We start from the raw sequence: 16815 nt of genomic DNA, 5'->3' as shown, positions 1-16815 counted from the left end.
TTCATACCACTTCAAGTTGGATCCAAGGCCACCACATTCAAGTGTAGTTTCGTTGATTCACAGCTCAGACAGAGTCGTGACCTCCCCCTCCCCCATCATGCAGAGACTGAGCCACACCCACACTTCCGGGTTTTATAACCCCCCCCCCCGCCCCACCGGAAAAGGTGTAGCCTTCATGGCGTGATTGACAGGAGAGAGATTGTCAACATTTTTTAAACACTAATAACACTTTTATTTTTCATTAATGGGAAGAATCCTTTGCACCTGCTGAGCGGAGGGGGACTGAGTAAGCTGGCCAAAAATCACAGCCGTAAGTGGTAGCATTTTATCTAAACTTAATATACAGTGCAAACAGGAAGTTACCCAAAGCACCCAAGCCACCATTTGCAGTAGTGCCTTTTAACTTCAAGCCAAAGCACCCAAACCACCATTTGCAGTAGTGCCTTTTTACTTCAACCCAAAGCATCTAAACAACCATTTGCAGTGCATTTTTACTTCAAACTAACCATATGTTTTACTTCAAACCACATTAAGGGCACTCACAGTTGAGTAGACATGTGTTCAGTGTTGCTCAGAGAGACGTGACCCTCTGGCTTCCTCCATCTTGCAGAGACTGAGTGAGGTTCCGGGTTTAATAGTCCCTCCCCCCTCCCGCCAGCAGAAAGAATGGCAAATTTTTAAAAAACATTAATATCCATCTGATTTTTCATCGATGGGAAAAATCCTCTGGTCCCAGAAGGTGAAGGGGGGCTCTGACCGATGTGGCCAAATATGACGGCCGTAGGTGGCGGCGTTCTCTTGGAAATCAGAGCACAGCGAGCCAAAAGCGGTCAAGATCTGACTTTTAGTAATATAGATGAGATCAGCAGGTTGGTCTCCTCGCCTGTCAGTCACCAGGAAGGTAACGCCCCTTCCGGCACCCGCAGGAGAATAAATACCCGGAGGCGGGGCTGAGTAAACAAGCCGTGCTGATTGAGACCGCAAGAGTGGAGTTGGGAAAGCCCCTGTGTGGAGTTGGGAAAGCCCCTGTTTTGAGTCGGGAGGTGCTGTGTTGTGCCGTGCCCGATGGCCGCTGAGTGGAGTCGCTCCCCTAATGCTACATTCAAGCCTCTTTTATCAGTTCCACCCTCAGCTTCTTTTCCCCCTAAAATGCTTGTTCATTCTATCAACCTATTAATAGCATTCACTTCAGTCACTCCCTGGGATCACAGCATGTCAGAGTTCTGTGTACAAGGGCACAGAGGAAGCTGGTGAGGACTTTGTTGCTTCTCCTGCCCCCTAGTGGTTTTGCCCAATGGTACATTAACAAACATCACTGTAGCAATCAGAAGTAAAATACTTTATACTTCTAACACATAATTCATCTGCAAGTCAAAACAGTAGTAAAGAAAGCAAACTCCATGATGGCATTGCACACAAAGAGGGCGTGTACACAAAAACAGGGATGTGATGCTGAACATGGATAAGGTGCTGGTAAGGCCGCATTTGGAACATTGTGAGCAATTTTGGGCACCATATCTGAGGATGTACTGGCTCTGGAGAAGAGGATGTTTACACGAATAATCCCAGGAATGCGCAGATTAACATATGGTGAACGTTTGTCGGCACTGGGCCTGTACTCGCTGGAGTTCAGAAGTATGAGGGGGGACCTCATTGAAACATACAAATATAGTGAAAGGCATGGATAGAGTGGATGTGGAGAAGATGTTTCCAATAGTGGGAGAGTCTAGGTCTTAGCCTCAGAATTAAAAACATTTTTTTAGAAAGGTGAGGAGGAATTTCTTTAGTCAGGGGGTGGTGAATCTGTGGAATTCTTTGCCACAGGAGGCTGTGGAGGCCAAGTCAGTGGATATTTTTAAGGCAGAGATAGATAGATTTTTGATTGGTACGGGTGTCAGAAGTTATGGGGAGAAGGCAGGAGAATGGAGTTAGGAGGGAGGGATGGATCAGCCGTGATTTGAATGTCGGTTTAGACTTAATGGGCCGAATGACCTAATTCTACTCCTATCACTTATGACTTAATGACCTTATAATTAGTGCTTCGTACCTATAAGAGGTTCACAGCAACTGTGATTTTTTGAGAATAGTTTAGGACAAGTTTCAACAAACCATCTCTACAATTCTTGTGCTCTAAAATACGTTAAAACAAAGTCTGTTTCATGCTAAAAAAAAAAAAGACACACAGTGCTGGAGTATCTCAGCAGGTCAAGCAACATCTCTTAAGGTCAGCTGCGGACATAGGACAGAGATTTCAGGTGGACGGCAAAAGATTTCAAGAGGACATAGGTTTGATGTGAAGGGGAAAAGATATCATAGGAATCTGAGGGGAGATATTTTTACACAATGCGTGTTGGGTGTATGGAACAAGCTGCCAGAGGAGATAGTTGAAGCTGGGAATATCCCAACGTTTAAGAAATTGTTAAACAGGTACATGGTTAGGACAGGTTTGGAATGATACGGACCAAACGCAGGCAGGTGGGACAAGTGTAGCTGGGACATGTTGGTCCGTGGGAAATTTCAGTGATGTTTCTCTAAACTAAACTATGCCATTTGCTTTTTAAATTCTAGATTACTTAATTTCCCTAGATGCTGCGATAAAATGTAAAATGTTTGTGTTCAGATCAGCGTCATTCGACCACTGATTTCACAACACCATTCTGAAATGTCACCTACCCATGTTCAATCTGCAGAAGGGTCTCAACCAGAAACTTCACCTATCCATGTTCTCCAGAGATGCTGCCTGACCCGCTGGGTTACTCCAGCACTCTGTGTCCTGTCAACATCATTCCCGTTACTTTCAAATGGCTCCCCTGCTGCTGCCTACACTGTTGAAAACAAGCCCTCATCTTACAAGAGCTGCTGATTGTGCTTGCATCATCTCCCAGTCATCCTCTCTACTACCATATCACTTGCAACATCTCTACAAATCTCCTCTTTTTCACTTCTTTATTTGCTACACATTCATCTTACTTCTCATTTTTTGCAAATTGTGTTTTTTTTAATAATGTTTCAATTGGATTCTGCATTTATTAAATAAGGCTCTTAAGACCGGTTGTACCAGCTTCAAATTTGTCTTGTTGCGTCTCATTGTCTGTAACTCATTTTCCCCTAGCCCACAGCGAACAATGGCCTGTCTCCTTTATCATCATTACTTTTTTGCATGTCTGTCATTCAATTGTTCTTTATCTCCCCACATCACCATCTATATCTTTTGTTTCCCTTTTCCCTACTCTCAGTCTGAAGAAGGGTCTCAACCCAAAACGTCACCTATTCCTTTTGTTGTCTGACCTGCTGAATGACTCCAACTTTTTGTATCTATCTTCACTCTTAATGGTCAGTTGAGTGTAGTTGACTGTCAAGTGTACCAAGGTACAGTGAAAAGCTTTTTGGCTTAGTGCTATCCATCTGTCAAATATTAAGAGGGAGTTAGATGTGGCCCTTGTGGCTAAAGGGATCAGGGGGTATGGAGAGAAGGCAGGTACGGGATACTGAGTTGGATGATCAGCCATGATCATATTGAATGGCGGTGCAGGCCCGAAGGGCCGAATGGCCTACTCCTGCACCTATTTTCTATGTTTCTATGTTTCTATTATAGATCACGTGTCTAGATTACATATCTGTTGTGCTGCTGCAAGTTTTTCGGGGCATATGAAAATAAAACACCTGATATTTGAATCTTTTGTTTAGTTTGGAAACTGTAGTTTGGTCTGTCACATTGATCATGTTGGAAGTTTTTTTCCTACTGAAGCAGTTTCTCAATTGGAACCATTAAAAGAGGCTTATGTTCCTTTCAATTGACCTAGTTTTCAGGAACGTATTAATGCTGTTCTAATATAGTGTACATCACAACACCTGATATACTGTAACCATGTCAAAGGGACTGCATGTTTTATGCATTTAACGTGCATTTATGAAATAATGTGCAGGTTTAACTAATGCAAAACCTAATTTACACATTGTATTAGGTTCAGGGTGAACTCATTAGTGATGGAGCAGTGATCAGCACATATTGGATGAGTGCATCTCAACTTGTTTTCCGTCAACATTCATTTCAGAACAACACAACAAACTCAGCCCAAACTTGCCATCACTTCTGATCAGCAGGATATCAAAAAATCCATTAGCCAGCTAGAAAACATCCTGAGCGATTTCAATTACATTTCTCTCTCACACTGTCTGGCTTCACAGACTTTTATCAAAAAGACGCAACAAAGCAAAATCACACAAACATAACATTGCATTCTGAGAGAAAGCAGAAGACACTTGTAATCATCATTGATGTTGGGAAGATTGGTCGAGCCAATGTTAAATGTAAAGGGTGGCATTCTCTCTCTTCCTTGACATCAGATTTCTGGTATGAGTCATAAGTTCTAGGAACAAAATTAGGCCATTCAGCCCATCAAGTCTCCTCCGCCATTCAACCATGGCTGATCTATCTTTGCCTCTCAACCCCATTCTCCTGCCTTCTCCCTGTAACCTTTGACGCCTTTTCAAATTACGAAACTGTCAATCTCCACCTTAAAAATACCCAAAGACTTGGCCTCCCTGTGGCAATGAATTCTACAGATTCACCACCCTCTGGCTAAAGAAATTCCTTCTCATCTCCTTTCTAAGGGTACATCGTTTTATTCTGAGGCTGTGCCCTCTGGTCCCACAGTGGAATCTACCTGTTTAAATATTTAAATTTTGGGGTTTTGAATTACGTGCTAGCTTTCTGGAACATTGACCCAGTGTAAAACGCACATTGTTTGCCAAGCAATACACTTGATACTCAGATACTAAAGATTAATATGGCTCCATCACCATTAAGATCAGATCTTTAAGTTTCTACTGTATTACGTCAAGGCCAACGAGTACTGAAACAACAATTTTTTCATTTGAATATCGATGACCACAAATAAATTCAAGGTTGAAGGAAAACTAAAGAGGTGCAGATGCTGAAACTCAGTGGGTCAGGCAGCATCTGAGGAGGGAATGACAGGTGGTGTTTCGAGTCAGGACTTGACAAGGGTTGAGGAGTAGATGCAGTCACTTGGAGAATAGTCCCTCAAAAGTCTCTCCCTCCACTGATTATAAGCTACCTAAATCAGTAGAATTGGAAGCAAGTAAAAGAAGGACCCTGACCCAAAACTTCACCTACACTTTTCCTCCAGAGTTGCTGCCTGATCCACCGATTTACTCCAGCACTTTGTGTCAATCCTTTGTATAAACCATCATCTGCAGTTCTTTGTTTCTACATTTTGGCTTATTCCACTGCAAAATCTCCTCAAGTTATGCCTGCTTTGAAGAAGTTTTCCTTCACTCTCAGATGGGAGCTCTGTAAGACCATCTCTCATTGTTTTCAACCCGAGCTCTTCAACACCCACCTGCTACTTTCAGTCTGAAGAAGGGTCTCAATCCAAAATATCACTAATTCTTTTCATCCAGAGATGCTGAGTTACTCCAGCCCCTCGCAGTTCCCATCCAATTCACACTCATTCCAGATGGTTCAGTTCTTTATGGACAAGATTCTCATTCAGACTAACAAATGGTTTTGACCCGAAACATCACCTACTTCTTTTTCCCAGGGATGCTGCCTGACCCACTGAGTTACTCCAGCACTCTGTGAAACGTCACCTATCCAGCACTCTCTTCTCCACAGATGCTGCCTGACCCGCTGAGTTACTCCAGCACTTTGTGAAACGTCGTCTATCCATGTTTCTCTAGCTTTTTGTGTCTTTGGTTTAAACCAGCATCTGCTGTTCCTTCCTACACATGTTTCTGATTACTGTTCAGTTTAAACAGGGCCACAAGATGAGACAGAGAGCGCTGTTAGCAGGTTCTGTTGTGGTTTCTCTTGCTTCTGTTTACTATTTTACTTCTTTTGAAACATGCAGAGAAGGAAAGGGTGTAGTGCAATGTGGTCGAGAATCTAAATTATTCAAATGGCGTAATTTGTGTGTTGCTATAGTGACCGTCCAACTTGTTAACCTATATCATTGCACAGATAAAATAATTGCTTCCCCTAAAGGAGCTATCAGCTATCAGCTCCTCAGTGTCAACATACAACTATGAATTTAACATTCTTCAATAGAAATTAACGTCATTTAATGCAGGAAGTTCAATTTTTGTCCCAGTTCCCACAAAGTTGGGAAATCAGGAAGGTTTATAGTGAGAGGGGAAAGATTTAATATGAACCTGAGGAGCAACTTGGTCACACTGAGGTTGGTTGGTGTATGGAACGAGCTGCCAGAGGGAGTAGTTGAGGCAGAGACTATAACATTATATAAAAGACATTTGGACAGGAGCATGGCTAGGAAAGGGTTTGTTTAGTTTAGTTTAGAGATACAGCGTGGAAACAGGCCATTCAGCCCATCGGGTACCCTGCCCTCACAGACTAGAGACAATTTACACACACACCAAGCCAATTACCCTACAAACCAGCACGTATTTGGAGTGTGGGAGGAAACCGAAGGTCTCGGAGAAAACCCACAATGTCACGGGGAGAATCTGCAAACTCCGTACAGACAGCACTCGTGGTTGGGATCGAACCCAGGTTTCCAGTGTTGCATTCGCTGTAAGGCAGAAACTCTACCGCTGCGCCACCGTGACGCCTTTTAGAGCATTGTGGGCCAAATGTGGGCAGGTGGAACTTGGTCGGCATGGGGAAGTTGGGATGAAGGGCTTGCCTCCGTGCTGTTTGACTACAAATGGACCAAGATTAAGCCTTAATGTGACAAATGGCCAAACATTATGTGGTAAGATGGTGGGGAGTGGTGCAGGGAATAAAGGAGAGGCAGTAACACTCCAGGGCTGATGTCCATGCCTATTTCCCATCAAACACATACAAATACAGAAGAATGACAAAACAAACACAAATCAATAATGGGTGATAAATATTGGATAAGCATTAACTGGGCCAAGGTTAGCTTCCTCCTTGGCTGTTGCGCCAATTTGGGTAGATGTTGTTCTAGTGACATGAATCAGTCACATGAATCAGTCACAGAGGCCAAAGCAGTGGGATCGACCTTCCCCACAAATTTACCCTGAAGCCTGGAGAAGGAGTGAAGGATAATCAGGAGCCAGTGTGCTGGGACTATCACGTGTGAAGCTGGGAGCACCTGATAGACAATAGACATTAGACAATAGGTGCAGGAGTAGGCCATTCGGCCCTTTGAGCCAGCACCGCCATTCAATGTGCTCATGGCTGATCATCCCCAATCAGTACCCGGTTCCTGCCTTCTCCCCATATCCCCTGGCTCCGCTATGTTTAAGAGCCCTATCTAGCTCTCTCTTGAAAGTATCCAGAGAACCGGCCTCCACTGAGGCAGAGAATTCCACGGACACACAACTCTCTGTGAGAAAAAGCGTTTCCTTGTCTCCGTTCAAAATGGCTTACTCCTTATTCTTAAACTGCGGCCCCTGGTTCTGGACTCCCCCAACATCGGGAACATGTTTCCTGCCTCTAGCGTGTCCAAACACTTGACAAACTTATATGTTTCAATAAGATATCCTCTCATCCTTCTAAACTCCAGAGTTTACAAGCCCAGCCTCTCTATTCTCTCTACTCAGACTACAGCTACAGAACTTCAATCCTGCCTCTCTGGTGCCAGCCACCAGTGGTAACTTTGGTGGGCACGGTGGCGCAGCAGTAGAGTTGCTTCCTCACAGAGACTCGGGTTCGATCCTGACTAGGGGTGTTGTCCTACTCATCCTTCTAAATTCCAGTGTATTCAAGCCCTGCCACTCCATTCTATCAACTTATAATAGTCCCGCCGTCCTGGGAATTAATTTTGGGAACCGTCGCTGGGGAGAAGGCAGGAACGGGGTGCTGATTGTGGATGATCGGCCATGATCACATTGAGTGGTGGTGCTGGCTCGAGGGGCCGAATGGCCTACTCCTGCACCTATTGTCTGTCTGCACGGAGTTTGAACGTTCTCCCTGGGACCGAGTGGGTTTTCTCAGGGTGCTCCGGTTTCCACTCGCATTCAAAATTCATACAGGTTTGTAGGTTAATTTGTAAGTAAATTGTATGTAAATGATGTGTGCTTGACTTAATGACTTTGGACACTTTGGTAAGATACAGATCAAGCATCAACATTAACAAGCTTAGTCTCACATAACTGAGACTTGTGAAGCTGCACGTACGAAGTGCATGGACATTTTCCATGGAACACACTTGATACATTTAAATCTTGCTACAATGCAGATCTGTGATTATCATCAAAGTCATGATTGCAGCTTCCTGTGTTTCTGCTTCAAATTATTTTATTGAAAGAGGGAAGTTAAAAGAGCGAATCGAAAGGTGTTAGAGTAAACCGAGACAGAGTACAGTGGCAGAAACAAACATAAGGAGAAAATCTGATGCGTAACTTTGCAGTGCAATCTCAAACACAAATGGATAGATTGTGTAAAGGCTTGGAGTTACAGCATGGAATCCAGCCCTTCGGCCCACCATGTCGACCATCGACCACCCGCTCACTCTAGTTCTTGTATTCCACCTTCTTATCCACTCCCTACACACTAGCGGCAATTTACACAGGCCAATTAACCAGCAAACTTGGGATGTGGGAGGAAACCGAAGCACCCGGAGGAAACCCATGCGGTCACAGGGAGAATGTGCGCACTCCACACAGGCAGCAGTCGAGGTCAGGAAGGAACTGACGTCTCTGGCACCGTGAGGAAGCGGCTGTACAAGGTAGGTGTAGACTGCGTACCTGGGTCTACACAGCTGCAGGAATTGTCCCCTGCAGTTCACATGACCCTTGAATATATAAAACATAACTCGCTGCCCACAGTCACTGCACTTTCTCTTCCTCCTCCTTGAAGGAGAAGTGGCCCTTCAAGAGGTAACTAGTGATCCGACAAGTTTTAGAAATTCGCCTTGCTTTCAGTGGGCATTTCAATATTCACTGTAGTGCCCAGACTGTTGAAAAATATAAAAAGACCCAAAGGGCTGGAGTAACTCAGCGGGTCAGGAAGAAACTCTGGAGAATATAGATAGGTGACGTTTCACAAAGTGCTGGAGTAACTCAGCGGGTCAGGCAGCATCTGTGGAGAATATGGATAGGTGACGTTTCACAGAGTGCTGGAGTAACTCAGCGGGTCGGGCAGCATCTGTGGAGAACATGGATAGGTGACGTGTTTGTAAATCAGCATCTACAGCTCCTGTGTCTACACTTTATTGCTCCACTGCAAAATCTCCTCAAAGTGTATGTTTTAACTTTAAGAAACATTGTCCAATTACCAAAAGTACTTTTACAAAATGCTTCACTTCCACCTGTTCCATTTGACTTTGGGTCATCCGGAAGAGAAACAGGGTCATTTGCCCAACAAGGCTAGGAAGGTTTCGAGGGATGAGGGCCAAACGTGGCGCAAAGATTGGGCACCTTGGTCGGCGTGTATGAGTTGGGCTGATGGGCCTGTTTCCATGCTGTATGACTATGAGACCAAGCCAACAAGATACCCCATCTGAGCTAGTCCCATTTGCTCACATTTAGCCCATGTCTTTCTTACTCATGTATATATCCAATTATCTTTTAAACGGTGTTGTTGATCCTGCCTCAACTACCTCCGCTGATAGCTCGTTCCAGACACCCACCAACCTCCGTGTGAAAAAGTTGCCCTCAGGTTCCTATTAAATATTTCCCCCTTCACCTTAAACCTATGTTTTCCTGTTCTTGTTCCCCCTACTCTGGATAAAAGACTGTGTGAATTTACCCAATCCATTCCCCTCATCATTTTCTCAGATCACCCCGCATCCTCCAGTGAATACAATCCTAGCCTGCCCAAACCCTCAGGCCCTCGAGTCCTGGAAACATCCTTGTAAAGAAGCCTTTGGATTGGCACATGGATATGCAGGGAATGTAAGGGCATGGATCACGTACGTACAGGCTGAGGAGATTAGTTTAAGTTGGCATCATGTTGCTCATGGACATTGTGGGTCGAAGGGCCTGCTCCTGCACTTTAGGCTTTAGAGATACAGCATGGAAACAGGCCATTCATCCCACCGAGTCTGTGCCGACCAGCGATCACTGCCTACACTAGCACTGTCCTACACACTAGGGACAATTTACAATTTACAGAAGCCAATTAACCTACAAACCTGTACATCTTTGGGAAATGGGTGGAAACTGGGTCACGCAGAGAAAACCAACGCGGTCACTGGGAGAACATATACGAAGATACAGACAGCACCCATAGTCAGGATTGAACCGGGGTCTCTGGCGCTGTGAGGCAGCAACTCTACTGCTACGCCACTGTGCTGCATCCTTCCATATTTGCAATCTTCTCCGCACCCTTGCCAGCTTGTCTTTAAACTTTGATCAGCATCAAAGTCAAATCACATTTTGGTTTGACTGTGTTGGGTGGCAACATAATCCTTGAAATAATTCATCACCGAGTCATGGTGTGCAGGTTACTTTGGTCCTTCAGTGGTACATGACTAACAGGAATTTAGCCATGTGTAGGAAGGAACTGCAGATGCTGCTTTAAACCGAAGACACACACATAGAGCTGAAGTAACTCAACGGGTCAGGCAGCATCTCTGGAAAAGAGGAATTGGTGACGTTTCAGGTCATGACGGTTTGAAGAAGGGTCACAACCCGAAACGCCACCTATTCCTTCTCTCCAGAGATGCTGCCTGTCCCGCTGAGTTACTCCAGCTTTCTATGTCTAACAAAGAGGGTACGTGGCCTCTGAGAATGAGCACCAGTCTGTTTCCCACTTGCCATGAAGTGCATTGTATAAACTATGCATGGAACCGGAGCGTATAATGAAGCCCATTCAGTTCACAGGAAGCACGGGACTGCTCTAGTTTAGTGATTAAATATATGGCATCTATTAAAATTAACAGCGTTACACAAGCTTCTGTACAAGCCTGTAAGGGAGTGCTTTGCTGCTGGGTGTGGCTGGTGCTGACTGATCCAAACTTTCATTGCTACTTTCTGCAAGCATAGAGCTGTTCTGATACATTTATATTCTTCAGTCAGACATCTATCATAGAAAGATGTTTTGATTCCAATTATTTTGCTTCTTATCTCCCTTAATCTATCAGACAGGTCATCCGGGTCTACATAGTCATTTAATATTCCACAGGGAACTGCGTGCTGGAACCTTGAAAAAAGCACTAAGGGCTGGAGGGACTCAGTTAGTCGGGCGGCATCTGTGGAGGAAAATGGACAGATGACCATTCAGCCTGAAGAACCCCTGAATCCCTCCAACACTCTGTGTTCTGCTCATTTAGACTTTACTTTAGACTTTAAACTTTGGAGATACAGCATGGAAAAAGGCCCTTTGGCCCATCACCCACCAGCGATCACCCAGTATGCTAGCACTATCTTACAAAGTAGGGATAATTTACAATTTTTACCGAAGCCAGCTAACCTACAAATCTGCACGGCTTTGGAGTGTTGCAGGAAACCGGAGCACCCAGGGAAAACCCACGGGGTCACGGGAAGAACGTGCAAACTCCGTACAGACAGCACCCATAGTCAGGATGGAACCCGGGTCTCTGGTGCTGCAAGGCATTGACTCTACTGCTACACCACCGTGCCACACATTCAATGCCCATGTGTTACAGTTCCGTTTAGTTCATTGTCACCTGTACCGAGGCACAGAGAAAAGCTGTTGCTGCGTGCTATCCAGACAGCAGAAAGACATGACATGATTACAATCGAACCATTTACAGTGTATAGTGTGCAGTGCAACGTCCAGTGTAAGGGAATTGAATACAAAGGCAGTGAAGAAGTGTTGAAAAAGAGTTCTGACCCGAAATGTCATACATCCTTTTTCTCCAGAGATGTTGCCTACCCGCTGAGTTACTCCAACACTTTGTGTCCATCAACAGCATTTGCTGTTCCTTCCTACACAAAGGCAGTGAAGTTATTTTTCAGTTATCCGGGCATGTACATGGCCATAACTGGAAGGTCATGTACGGCATTAGTCCCCTCATATTCCCCCACCTCACCTGTGCCACACCTGGACGCACCTATTTCTCTCCTCCCCCTACATTCCTTCTTCTGGCTTCACAATTTGGAACTCTTCAATCCTTTTGTCTCACACCTTCTGTGTGTTCATCTCTGGCCTTTGTCCAACCATCTGCCAATCAATACTCCCCACTCGCATATGTCCACGTATTACCTGCCACGCTCTGTCCTGTCCCATCTCTTCCAGCTTTCATCCCCCAGCCCCCTCAGTTCAATCAGTCTGAAGAAAGGTCCCGATCCGAAACGTCACCTATCCATGTTCTCCACAGATGCTGCCTGACCCGCTGAGTTACTCCAGCACTCTGTGAAACATCACCTATCCATGTTCTCCACAGATGCTGCCTGACCCGCTGAGTTATTCCAGCACTCTGTGAAACATCACCTATCCATGTTCTCCAGAGATGCTGCCTGACCCGCTGAGTTACTCCTGCACTCTGTGAAACGTCACCTATCCATGTTCTCCACAGATGCTGCCTGACCTACTGAATTATTCCAGCACTCTGTGAAACATCACCCATCCATGTTCTCCACAGATGCTGCCTGACCCGCTGAGTTACTCTAGCACTCTGTGGGTTTTTCTACAGCCTTGTTTTCCTTATTTAAGGAGGGTATAAATATGAACATCTGATAGATACATGAAAGACTACGAGGGGTTGTGATAGATTGGCAGCTGCCTCTTGTGGGGAATCTCTAACAGTTTAAAAGTAAAGGATTACCTCAGTTCAGAAAGAGATGAGGTGAATTAATTTCTACCAGAGGGCCATGAGCCTTTGGAACCCCCCCCCCCCCCCCCCCCCCCCCCCCCCCCCCCCCCCCCATTCAATGGAACAAGAAATTGAAGCCTTTGGTGTTTCTAAGGCAGAGGTGGATTCTTGAATAGGCTGGCACAGTGGCACAGCAGTTGAGTTGCTGCCCTCCAGCGCCAGACACACAGGTTCCACCCTGACTACAGATGCTGTCTGTGTGGAGTTTGCATGTTCTCCCTGTGACCACGTGGGGTTTCTCCAGGTGCTCCTGTTTCCTCGCACACTCCAAAGACATGTGCTTTTGTATGTTAATTGGCTTCTGTTAATCGCAAATTATCCTAAAGCAAGGAGGTAAAAGTTGCCTTGGGTAGCACAACATGGGGCTGAGGCCACAGTAAGATGAACAGTGATCTTACTGAAAGATGATGCATGTTCCAGGGGTCAAGAGACCCAAACCTGCTCCTAAGTCTTACACCTCTGTGCACCTAGACCGTAGGTAGACATTTAACTGTGTGAGGGCTGTCAGGGTCAACATTTTACATCACATTGCGTTTGGATGCAGTGAGATAATTTGGCGTCGTTGCACTGAATATTGATCATTGTATTGTCAGGAAGGTTCATAATAGCAAACCTTTGTTTCCAAAAGCTCCAGATTCAGGGACAGTTTCTTCCCAGCTATTATCAGGTAGCTGAACCATCCCATCACCAACTAGTCCTGACCTTCCATCTACCTATTGGAGACCCTCTTGAATTGGAACTATCTTTAATCGGACTTTACTGGACTTTATCTCCCATCAAATGATATACCCTTTATCCTGTATTTGTACACTGTGGATGGCTCAATTGTAACCTTTTCTTCAGAGATGCTGTCTGACCCGCTGAATTACTCCAGCTTTTTGTGTTATCTTAAGTTTAAACCTGCATCTGCAGTTCCTTCCTACACATATTAATCATGTATAATCTTTCAGCTGAAGATAGACACAAAAAGCTGGAGTAACTCAGTGGGACAGGCAGCATCTCAGAACAGAAGGAATGGGTGATGTTGCGGGTTGAGACCCTTCTTCAGACTGTTTAGGGATAAGGGAGACGAGAGATATAGACGATGATGTGGAGAGATAACGAACATTGAATGAAAGATATGCAAAAAAGTAACGATGATAAAGGAAACAGGCCATTCTTAGATGTTTGCTGGGTGAGAACGAGAAGCTGGTGTGACTTGGCCTGAAGTGAGAGAAATCAATATTCATACCACTGGGCTGTAAGCTGCCCAAGCGAAATATGAGATGCTGTTCCTCCAATTTGCGTTTAGCCTCACTCTGACAATGGAGGAGATCAAGGACCGAAAGGTTTGTGTAGGAATGGGAAGGAGAATTAAAGTGTTTGGCAGCCGGGAGATCAGGTAGGTTCACATGGGCTGAGCGAAGGTGTTCGGCGAAACGATCGCCCAGTCTGCGTTTGGTCTCACCGATGTATAAGAGTCCACATCTTGAACAATGGATAGAACAGATGAGGTTGGAGGAGGTGCAAGTGAACCTCTGCCTAACCTGAAGGGACTGTCGGGTTCCCTGGACAGAGTTGAGGGAGGATGTATAGGGACAAGTGTTGCATCTTCTGTGGTTGCAGGGGAAGGTACCCGGGGTGGGGGTGGTTTGTGTGGGAAGGGATGAGTTAACCAGGGAGTTGCAGAGGAAACGGTCTCTGTGGAAGGCGGAAAGGGGTGGAGATGGGAAAATGTGGCTAGTGGTGGGATCACGTTGAAGTTGGCAGAAATTTCGGAGGATTATGTGTTGTATAATGAGTATATGAGTAAAGAGGTCCTTCTGCAGTTGTACAGGGCCCTGGTGAGACCACATCTGGAGTATTGTGTGCAGTTCTGGTCCCCTAATTTGAGGAAGGACATCCTTGCTATTGAGGCAGTGCAGCGTAGGTTCACGAGGTTAATCCCCGGGATGGCGGGACTGCCATATGAGGAAAGATTGGAAAGACTGTGCTTCTACTCACTGGAATTTAGTAGGATGAGAGGGGATCGTATAGAAACATATAGAATTATGAAAGGATTGGACAAGCTAGATGTAGGAAAAATATTCCCAATGTTGGGCGTGTCCAGAACCAGGGGCCACGGACTAAGAACAAAGGGAAGGCCATTTAAAACTGAGATGAGAAAAATCTGTTTCACCCAGAGATTCGTGAATTTGAGGAATTCTCTGCCACAGAAGGCAGCAGAGGCCAATTCACTTGATGAATTTAAAAGAGAGTTAGATAGAGCTATAAGGGCTAGTGGATATGGAGATAAGGCAGGCACGGGTTACTGATTCTGGATGATCAGCCATCATCTCAATGAATGGCGGTGCTGGCTCAAAGAGCCAAATGGCCTCCTCCTACATCAATTTTCCCTGTTTCTATGTTTCTATGTATGCAACTGCTAATGGAGTGGAAGGGAATGACTAGGGGGGCTCTGTCTTTGGTGCAACTAGGGGGAGGGGGAGCAATGGCGGAGCTGCAGGGTAACAAGTGAGGGCCTCCTCTATGATGGGAGAGCAGAACCAATGTTCTCTGAAGAATGAGGACATCTCGGATGTTCTAGTATGGAACACCTCATCTTGGGCGCAGATGCGGCGTAGACGGAGGGATTAGGAGTAGGGGATAGAGTCTTTGCAGGATGCGGGGTGGGAAGAAGTGATTGGATAGCAGGCAAACATCTAACTTGGTATGCGTGACAATAAACTAAATTAAACATAAGAAAGTCCAAAATAGAAGTGACCAAATGGCTTTGAAATAGAGAAGTAAAAATCTATAAAAAAAGGCATTGTACGGATGTCAGAACTTTTCGAAAGGCACAGGATGTGTGGTATTTCACAACAGAATATCTGCCTGATGAATCATTGTATGATGCAACTTGTACATGGATCTCACCGACTACAGGCCAGATACCCATCATGGCCAGGTTTGACATTAAGGGAGCAAGGAAGTCAAGAAATGAAGTTGAGAATGCCAGGGACTTTTTCATATAAGGAGGCTCACGTATAAGGAAGCTTTGAACTATTTCATCGTCTTTGTGCGATTCAAGAGTTAGAAACAAAGAACTGCAGATGCTGGTTTACACCAAAGGTAGGCACAAAGTGCTGGAGTAACTCAGAGCTTCAGGCAGTATCCAGAGACAGCCTGATCCGTTGAGGTACTCCAGCGCTGTGTGTCTATCTTCATGCAATTCAAATTAGATTTGTCCCTCAGTGGCAGTGTGAATATTGTGGCATTGCTTTATGAGGATGTTGCCAGGACTCGAGGGTATGAGCTGTGCGGAGAGGTTAAGTAGGCGGGTCTCTATTCCTTGGAGTGCAGGAGGATGGGGGGCGGGGGTGATCTTATAAAATCATGAGAGGAATAGATCGAGTAGATGCACAGATCCTCTTGCCCAGAGTCGGGGAATCGAGGATCAGAGGACATACAGTAGGTTTAAAGTGAAGGGGAAAAGATTTAATAGGAATCTGAGGGGTAATTTTTTCATACAATGGGTGGTGGGTGTATGTAACATGTGCTGCCAGAGGAGGTAGTTGAGGCTGGGACTATCCCAACCATTTAAGAAACAGTTAGACAGGTACATGGATAGGACACGTTTGGAGGGATATGGACCAAATGCAGGCAGGTGGGACTAGTGTAGCTGGGACATGTTGGCCGGTATGGGCAGGTTGGGCCGATGAGCATGTGGCCACTCTGTATCACTCCGTATGACTCTATCTAGACTATTGATACCCAAGTTATTTATGCATGCACATAACACTATTGCATAGATCACTGGATGGCTGCTTGCAGTCTAGTACCAGAGGGCTGCCTCCAGCTGCCTCCAGCTGCCTCCAGTGATCCAACTCCACATGTGAACTTGTGCTATAACACAACAAGCAATGCCTGGAACTACCACCTTGTAGTAATTCACTGGTGCAATATGTTGTATGTCTTCATCAGTATACAACTTCCCCCAAATAATCCATACGACTTAAATGGAAGCCGAAGAAGGGTCCCGACCCCAAACGTCACCTGTCCATATTCTCCAGAGATGCTGCCTGACCCGTTGAATTACCCAAGCACTTTGTGTCTCTCCGTGGTA

General features: G+C 45.3%; 1 protein-coding gene across 2 annotated transcripts in view; it reads right to left on the bottom strand.

Moving 5' to 3' along the window:
• ptprc (protein tyrosine phosphatase receptor type C) overlaps nt 1-16815 on the bottom strand; it is a 209506-nt gene that overhangs the window by 155983 nt on the left and 36708 nt on the right. The gene's annotated exons all lie outside the window — the stretch shown is intronic.

Source organism: Leucoraja erinacea, chromosome 10 (genome assembly GCF_028641065.1).
Source record: "Leucoraja erinacea ecotype New England chromosome 10, Leri_hhj_1, whole genome shotgun sequence".
Classification (NCBI taxonomy): domain Eukaryota; kingdom Metazoa; phylum Chordata; class Chondrichthyes; order Rajiformes; family Rajidae; genus Leucoraja; species Leucoraja erinaceus.
This window is presented reverse-complemented; position numbering and strand designations above follow the sequence as displayed.